Genomic DNA, 8996 nt, shown 5'->3' on the forward strand with positions numbered 1-8996 from the left:
GTCGAATTCAGGCTTCCAATTGTATTGGCCCAGGGAAGTCCAATCTTCCATTCGATTTGCGAGGGAGAGCTGGCGATTGCTCCCTAGTAACTGCAGTGCAAAATAGACCTCATCTAGGCTTGTGTCCAGGACCGAATTTTCCTCTCCAGGTGCGACAGGAACTCGGGGTTGCATTCCAGACTCACACGGGGAGTCAGGCCTCGTCTCGAGGGGAAGCAAAGGACTCCGCTCTCCCTTCAAGTCCTGACAGGTATCTCTTGGAGCCAACTGAGAGGCCTAAAGAGAGTCAAGCCTCCTGTGGAGTCTGGAGAGAGGACTCGGTTTTGCTCTCCATGCCAGGCAGGAAAGAAGTCTCTCATCTCGTGATGACGGGGGCGTATCGTGGGTTTTCTCGAGCTGCGGTGCCTGAATGGGGTTTCCGAAGAGGTACGACGGGGAGCTCAGGGAGACTCTCTTCAGGCGTCAGGGAAGTCATGTCTCCATGTGCATGGCGATGGGGAGCGGGTCTTTGCTCTCGAGTCATGGTAGGGGAATCGGGCCTCAAGACGCGCCGAAGGACTCTCAAGGTCTTTCTCGGGTCGCAGCAGGAAACCCTGTGTTCCCTCGACTTGTGCCGGTGACCTCAGGTAGATTCTCAAGGTGCCTCTGAGAATTCAGGGATACTGTGGAGTTGGGAGGGGCCTCTCGCGACTCATCTGGGTTTGGTGCAATGGAAGAGGGCCTCATCTCGAGTTGAGGCAGGAACCTCAGGTTTCCTCTCCATTTCTGACTCGGATGGCAGGGTCCCTGAAGAGTTGGGACAGGAGAGTCAGGCCTCGTCTTGTGTGGAGGAAACGAACTCTGCTTGCCTATCGAGTTGTTCATGGGGTGACATTCCACTTGTCGAGCTGTGTGTAGAACCTGCGTGTTTTTCTGTACGATGCACGGGAGTTTTAGTAACCCTTCTGTTGTGCCTTCATCCACAGGGTTGCCTTCGAAGTGGTGTCCGGGCATCGGGTTCTTATCCAGAGTGGACCGAACAATCGGGGTCTTTTGGCATGTGGCACCACCCACGAGGCTACGTCTCGAATTTCCTCCTGAGAAAGGCCTCATCCTTAGGTGCGCCAGGATGGGCGGGAACTCCTTCCAGGCAAAGCAGGGGAATTTACCCTCCTGTCGTGATCAGGAGGGGAGAAAGTGATCAGATGAAGTGGTGCCGGGAACTTCGGTGTTCCCCTCGGTGAGAACGGTGTGTCGGGGAACTTTTGGGGTTACATCAAGGGTGAAAAGTAGCATTTCGCACTTCAAGACGGAACGTGGGACTTCACTTGAGACGCTGTAGCGGGCCAGGGCCTCATCTTGGGATGACGAGTGAACCACGTGGTTTTGCTCGCATTGCGGCGGGAGTCTCGAGTTTCGACGGGGGATTCAGATTTCCTCCTGTGTTGGCCCATGGAAGTCCAATCTTTCATTCGAGTTTCGAGGGTGAGCTGGGATCCCACTCGAGTCACTGCGGGGCAAAATAGACCATATCTAGGCTTGTGTCCAGGACCGAATATTCCTCTCCAGGGGTGACAGGGATCTCGGGGTGGCATTTCAGACTCACCTGGGAAGTCCGGCCTTGTTTCTAGGGGAAGCAAAGTACTCCTGTTTCCTCTCGAGTCGCGACGGGTACCTATTGAGCGCACTGAGTAGCCTTAGTGAGTCAAGCCTCCCGTGGAGTTTGGAGAGACGACTCGGGATTGCCCTCCAGGCCATGCAGTTAATGATGGCCCTCATCTCACTATAACGGGGGCGTCTCGTGGGTTTTCTCGAGCTGCGGCGCCAGTGTGGGGTTTCTCACGAGGTACGACGGGGACCTCAGGGAGCCTCTCGTGAGGTGCCAGGGAAGTTAAGTCTCCATGCACATGGGTACTGGGAGCGCTTCATTGCTCTTGAGACATGGTAGGGGAATCGGGCCTCAAGATGCATCAAAGAAGGACTATCCAATCTTTCTCGGGTTGCGGCAGGAAACCCTGGGTTCCATCAACTTGTGCCGGAGATCTCAGGGAGCTTGTCAGGGTGCCTCTGAGAAGTCAGGAACACTGTGGGTTGGAGGGACCTCTCGGGACTCCAGTGGTTTTGGTGCTATGGAAGAGGGCCTCATCTTGAGTTGAGGCAGGAACCTCAGGGTTCCTCTCCATTTCTGATTCGGATTGAAGGGTCCCAGCAGATTTGGGACAGGAGAGTCAGGCCTCGTCCTGTGTGGAGAATGGAACTCAGCTTGCCTCTCGAGTTGTGCACGGGGTGACAGACCACGTGTCGAGCTGTGTGTGGAACCTGTAGGTTTTTCCGGACGGTGCACGGGTGTGTCTGTGCCCCTTCGTGTTGTGCCTTCATCCACAGGGTTGCCTTCTAAGGGGTGTCCAGGCATCGGGTTCTTATCAACAGCGGGCCGGGCAATCGGAGTCTTTCGGCATGTGGCACCACCCACGAGGCTACGTCTCGAACTTCCTCATGAGACCGGCATCATCCTGAGGTGTGCCGTTAAGGTCGGGAAACCCTTGCAGACAAAGCAGGGGAATCGACCCTCCTGTCGTGATCAGGAGGGGAGAAGGCGTTCAAAAGAAATGGTGCCGGGAACTTCGGTGTTCCCCTCAAGTGAGACCGGTATGTTGGGGAACTTTTGGGGTAGCATCAAGGGTGCCAAGTACTGTTTCGCACTTCAAGATGGAACGTGGGACTACTCTTGAGACGCTGTAGCGGGAAAGTGACTCATATTGCGATGGTGGGGCAACCACTTGGTTTTTCTCGAGTTACGGCGGGATTCTCGAGTTACGACGGGGATTTCAGGCTTCCTCTTGTGTTGGCCCAGGGAAGTCCAATCTTCAATTCGAGCTGCGAGGGAGAGCTGGGGATTGCGCACGAGTCACTGTAGGGAAAAAGAGACCTCATCTTGGCTTGTGTCCAGGATCTAATGTTCCTCTCCAGGGGCGACAGGGATCTCGGGGTTGCATTCCAGACTCACCCGGGGAGTCAGGCCTCATCTCGAGGGGAAGCAAATGACTCCACTCTCCTCTCGAGTCGAGACGGATATCTCTTGGAGCCCACTGAGTGGCCTACAGGGAGCCAAGCTTCCTGTGGATTTTGGAGAGAGGACTCGGTATTGCTCTCCAGGCCATGCAGAAAAAGAAGGCCCTCATCTCGCGATGACAGGGGCATCTCGTGGGTTTTCTCGAGCTGAGGCACAAGTGTGGTGTTTCCCACGTGGTAAGGCTGGGAGCTCAGGGAGCATCTTGTGCGGCGCCAGGGAAGTCAGGTCTCCATGCGCGTGGCGAGGGGGAGTGCGTCATTGCTCTCTTGTCATGATAGGGGATTTGGACCTCAAGACGCATTGAAGAAGGACTCTCAAGGTCTTTCTCAGGTTGTGGCAGGAAACCATGGGTTCCCTCGACTCATGCATGTTACGTCAGGGAGCTTCTCAGGTGCCTCTGTGAAATCAGGGATACTGTGGAGTTCGGAGTGACCTCTCGGAACTCCACTGGGTTTGGTGAAATGGAAAAAGGCATCATCTTTAGATAAAGCAGGAACATCAGGTTTCCTCTTCATTTCTGCCTCGGATCGCATGTTCCTACAGAGTTGGGAGAGGAGAGTCAGGACTCATCTTGTGTGGAGGAATGGAAATCCGCTTGCATCTCGAGTTGTTCACGGGGTGACAGGCCTCTTGTAGAGCTGTATGTGGAACCTGTGGGTTTTTCTGGACGATGCACAGGGGTGTCAGTGCCCCTTTTGTTGTACCTTCATCCACAGGGTTGTCTTCAAAGAGGTGTCTGGTCATCGGGTTCTTCTCAAGAGTGTACTGGGAAATCGGGGTCTTTCAGCATGTGGCACCCCCCACGAGGCCACGTCTCGAAATTTCCCATGAGTCCGGCTTCATCCTGAGGTGCGCCGTGAATGTCAGGAACCCCTTTAAGTCAAAGCATGGGAATCGACCCTCTTGTCGCTATCAGGAGGGGAGAAGGGGCTCAAAAGAAGTGGTGCCGGGAACCTCGGTGTTCCCCTCAAATGAAACCGGTGTGTCGGGGAACATTTGGGGTCGCATTAAGGGTGCCAAGTAACGTTTCGCACTTCAACACGGAACGTGGGACTTCTCTTGAGACGCTGTAGTGAGCACGGGCCCCATCTTGTGATGACGGGGGAACCACGTGGTTTTTCTCGAGTTGCGGCAGGGAATTCAGGCTTCCTCTTGTGTTGGCCCAGGGAAGTCCAAATTTCCATACGAGTTGAGAGCTAGAGCTGGGGGTTGGCTCGAGTTATTGCAGGGCAAAAGAGACCTCATCTAGGCTTGTGTCTAGGACCTAATGTTCCTTTCAAGGGGCAACAGGGATCTCGGAGTTGCATTCCAGATCCTCCCGAGGAGTCAGGCCTCTTAAAGAGGGTAATGAATGGACTCCCCTCTCCTCTTGAGTCGCGACGGGTATCTCTTAGAGCCCATTGTGTGGCCTAAAGGGAGTCAAGCCTCCTGTGGAGATTGGAGAGAGGACTCGGGATTGCTCTCCAGGCCATGCAGGAAAAGAAGGCCCTCATATCGTGATGACAGGGGCGTCTTGTGCTTTTTCTCGAGGTGCAGTGCCAGGATGGGGTTTCTCACAAGATACGATGGGGAGCTCAGGGAGTCTCTTGTGTGGTGACAGGAAAGTCAGGTCTCCATGCACGTGTGGAGGGGGAGCGCGTCATTGCTCTCGAGTCATGGTAGGGGCATCGGGCCTCAAGAGGCGTTGAAGAACGACTCTCAAGGTCTTTCTCCGGTTGCGGCAGGAAACCCTGGTTTTTCTCGTCTTGTGCCGGTGACCTCAGGGAGCTTAACATGGTGCCTCTGAGAAGTCAGGGATTCTGTGGAGTTGGGAGGGGCCACTCGGGACACCACTGGGTGTGGTATAATGCAAGAGGGCCTCATCTCGTGTTGAGGAAGGAACCTCAGGGTTCCTCTCCATTTCAGACTCCGATCTCAGGATTCCTGCAGAGTTGGGACAGGAGAGTCAGGCCTCGTATTCTGTGGAGAAATGAAACTTAGCTTGCCTCTCGAGTTGTTCACGAGGTAACAGATCACTTGTCGAGCTGTATGTGGAACCTGCAGAATTTACCAAAAGATGCATGGGTGTGCAGGGCCCCTCCTTATTGTGCCTTCATCCAACGGGATGCATTCGAAGAAGTGTACGAGCATCGGGTTCTTATTAATAGCGGACCAGGAAATGGGGTCTTTCCGCATGTGGCACCACCCACGAGGCTACATCTCCAATTTCCTCGTGAGACCGGCCTCATTCTGAGGTGCAATGGGAAGATCGGTAACACCTTCCAGACAAAGCAGGAGAATCGACACTCCTGTTGCAATCAGGAGGGGAGAAGGGGCTCAAATGATGTGGTGTGGGGAACATGGGTGTTCCCCTCGAGTGAGGCATGTATGTTGGGGAACTTTGCGGGTGCCATCATGGGTGCAGAGTACTATTTTGCACTTCAGTAGGTACGTGGGACTTCTTTTGAGATGCTGTGTCGGGCAAGGGCCTCATGATGCGAAGACAATGGAACCACGTGGTTTTTCTCGAGTTGCGGCGGGATTCTCGAGTTACGACGGGGATTTCAGGCTTCCTCTTGTGTTGGCCCTGGGAAGCCAAAACTTCCCTTTGAGTTGCGAGCGAAAGCTGGGGGTTGTGCTCGAGTCACTGCAGGGCCAAAGAGACCTCATCTAGGCGTGTGTCCAGGACCTAATAGTCCTCTTATGGGAAGACAAGGATCTCGGGGTCGCACTCCAGACTCCACCGGGGAGTCAGGCTTCGCCTCGAGGGGAAGCAAAGGACTGCGCTCTCCTCTCGAGCCACGACGCGGATCTCTTGGAGCCCACTGAGTGGCCTCAAGGGAGTCAAGCCTCCTCTTCAGTTTGGAGAGAGGACTCGGGATTGCTCTCCAGGCCATGCAGGAAAAGAAGGACCTCAGCTCGTGAGGAAGGGGGCGTCTCAGGTGTTCCTCGAGCTGCGGCGCCTGTGGGGGTTTTCTCCGGAGGCAGGACGAGGATCTAAGGGAGCCTCTCGTTCGGCACCAGGGAAGTCAGGTCTCCATGCGCGTAGCGAGGGGGAGTGCGTCATGGCTCTCGAGTCATGGGAGGGGACTAGGGCCTCGAGACGCGTTGAAGAAGGACTCTCGAGGACTTTGTCGGGGGGCGGCGGGAAACCCTCGTTTCCCTCGTGTTCTGCTGGGGACCTTAGGGAACTTCCCAGGGTGCCTTTGAGAGGGGAGGGATCCTGTGGAGGTGGCGGGGCCCCTCGGGACTCCGCTGGGTCTGGCGCAACGGAAGAGGGCCTCACCTCGAGGGGAGGCAGGAACCTCAGGCTTCCTCTCCGTTTCGGACTCCGACCGCAGGGTCCCTGCAGAGTTGGGACAGGAGAGTCAGGCCTCGTCTTGTCTGAGGAAGGGAACCCCGCTGGCCTCTCGAGTTGCTCAGGGGGTCTCAGGCCCCTCGTCGAGCTGTGTGTGGAAACCGCGGGTCTTTGCGGACGATGCACGGGGGTGGCAGTGCCCTTTCATGTTGTGACTTCACCCACAGGGTTGCCTTCGAAGAGGGGTCCGGGCCTCGGGTCCTTCTCAAGAGCGGACCGGGGAATCGGGGGCGTTCGGCATGTGGCCCCACCCACGTGGCTCATCTCGAATTTCCTGCTGAGACCGGCCTCATCCTGAGGTGCGCCGGGAAGTCCGGGAACCCCTTCCAGAACACGCAGGGGAATCGCCTCTCCTGTCGCCATCAGGAGGGGAGAAGGGGCTCAGAGGAAGCGGTGCCGGGACCCTCGGTGTTCCCTCGGGGGAACCGGCTTGTCGGGGGACTCTTGGGGGCCGCATGAAGGCTGTCAGGGACCGTTTCGCCCTTCAGGGCGGAACAGGGGACTTCCCTTGAGACGCCGTGGCGGGCAAGGGCCTCATCTTGCCAAGAGGTGGGAACCACGTGGTTTTTCTCGAGTTGCGGCGGGATTCTCGAGTTACGACGGGGATCTCAGCCTTCCCCTTGGGTTGGCCCTGGGAAGCCCAATCTTCCCCTCAGGTTGCGAGGGAAAGCTGGGGGTTGCGCTCGAGTCACTGCAGGGCTGAAGAGACCTCACCTAGGCGTGTGTCCGGGACCTAATATTCCTCTCCAGGGAAAGCAGGGATCTCGGGGTTGCATTTCAGGCTCCCCCGGGGAGTCAGACCTCGTCTCGAGGGGAAGCCAAGGACTCCGCTCTCCTCTCGAGTCGCGACACGGGTCTGTTGTAGCCCCCTGAGCGGCCTCAACGGAGTCCAGCCTGCTCTTCAATTTGGAGAGAGGACTCGTGATTGGTCTCCAGGCCATGCAGGAAAATAAGGCCCTCATCTCGTGATGACCGGGGTGTCTCATGTGTTTCCTCGAGCTGCCGCGGCAGTGTGGGTTTCCTCACGAGGTACGATGAGGATCTCAGGGAGCCTCTCGTGCAGTGCCAGGTTAGTCAGGTCTCCATGCGCGTGAAGAGGGGGCGCGTGTCATGGCTCTCGAGTCATGGTAGGGGAATCGCGACTCAACACATTTTGAAGCACTCTCGAGGTCTTTCTCGAGTCATGGCAGAAAACCCAGGGTTCCCTCGACTTGTGCCTGTGACCTCAGGGAGCTTCTCATTGTGCCTCTGAGAACTCAGGGATACTGTGGAATTGGTAAGGGGCTCTCGGGACTCCACTGAGTGTGGTGCAATGGAAAAGGGCCTCATCTCGAGTGGACGCAGGAACCTCAGGCTTCCTCTCCGTTTCTGACTCGGATCCCATGGTCCCTGCAGAGTAGGGACAAGAGAGTCACACCTAGTCTTCTGTTGATGAATGGACCTTCGTTTGCCTTTCGAGTTGTTTACAGGGTGACAGGCCACTTGTCGAAATGTCTGTGGGACCTGCGGGTTTTTCTTCACGATGCACGCGGGTGTCAGTGCCCCTTCGTGTTGTGCCTTCATCCACAGGTTTTCCTTCAAAGAGGTGTGCTGGCATCGGGTTCTTTTCAAGAGTGGACCATAAAATTGGGGTCTTTCGACATGTGGCACCACCCACGAGGCTACGTTTCGAACTTCCTCATGAGACCGGCCTCATCCTGAGGTGCGCCCGGAAGGTCGGGAACCCCTTGCAGACAGAGAAGGGGAGTCGACCCTCCTGTCGCAATCAGGAGAGGAGAAGGGGTCAGATGAAGTGGTGCCGGGAACCTCGGTGTTCCCCTTGAGTGAGTCTGGTATGTCGCGGAACTTTTGGGGTCGCATCAAGGGTGCCAAGTACCGTTTCGCACTTCAGGATGGAATGTGGGACTTCTCTTGAGATGCTGTAGCGGACAAAGGGCCTCATCTTGCGATGACGAGGGAAGCACGTGGTTTTTCTCGAGTTTCGGTGGGATTCTCGAGTTACGATGGGGAATTCAGGCTTCCTCTTGTGTTGGCCCAGGAAGTCTAATCTTCCATTCGAGTTGCCAGGGAGAGCTGTGGATTGGGCCCCATTCACTGAAGGGCAAACTAGACCTCATCTAGGCTTGTATCCAGGACTTAATGTTCCTCTCCATAGGCGACAGGGATTTGGGGTTGCATTCCATACTCACCCGGGGAGTCAGGCCTCATCTCGAGGGGAAGCAAAGGACTCCACTCTCTTCTCGAGCCGCGACAGGTATCTCTTGGAGCCCACTGAGTGGTCTTTGCTCTGTAGGAGAGCTCTAGTGTACATAAGCCTGTACATAAGTGAACACAGACATTCTGTGTGCATGTTGCTGCGTACCCAAAATAGGGCCACAAGGAGCCTCATGCTCTCCATGCGGTGCGGAAGCTGTGCAGCCACGCAGCAGCTGAAGAATCCAACCAATTGCTCTTTTCTTACCTCTGACAGAGCTCGCATTGCCGTAGCCCTTGGCAGTTTGGAAACACTGGACCCTAACCCCTCTCAAAGTAGGCCTGGGTTCTAGTTCGAATAGAAAGTCAATAGCGGAGCTGAGGACAGGAACGTGGCAGTCATTTATCACACGC

This window comes from Bubalus kerabau, unplaced genomic scaffold (assembly GCF_029407905.1).
Source record: "Bubalus kerabau isolate K-KA32 ecotype Philippines breed swamp buffalo unplaced genomic scaffold, PCC_UOA_SB_1v2 scaffold_53, whole genome shotgun sequence".
Lineage (NCBI taxonomy): Eukaryota > Metazoa > Chordata > Mammalia > Artiodactyla > Bovidae > Bubalus > Bubalus kerabau.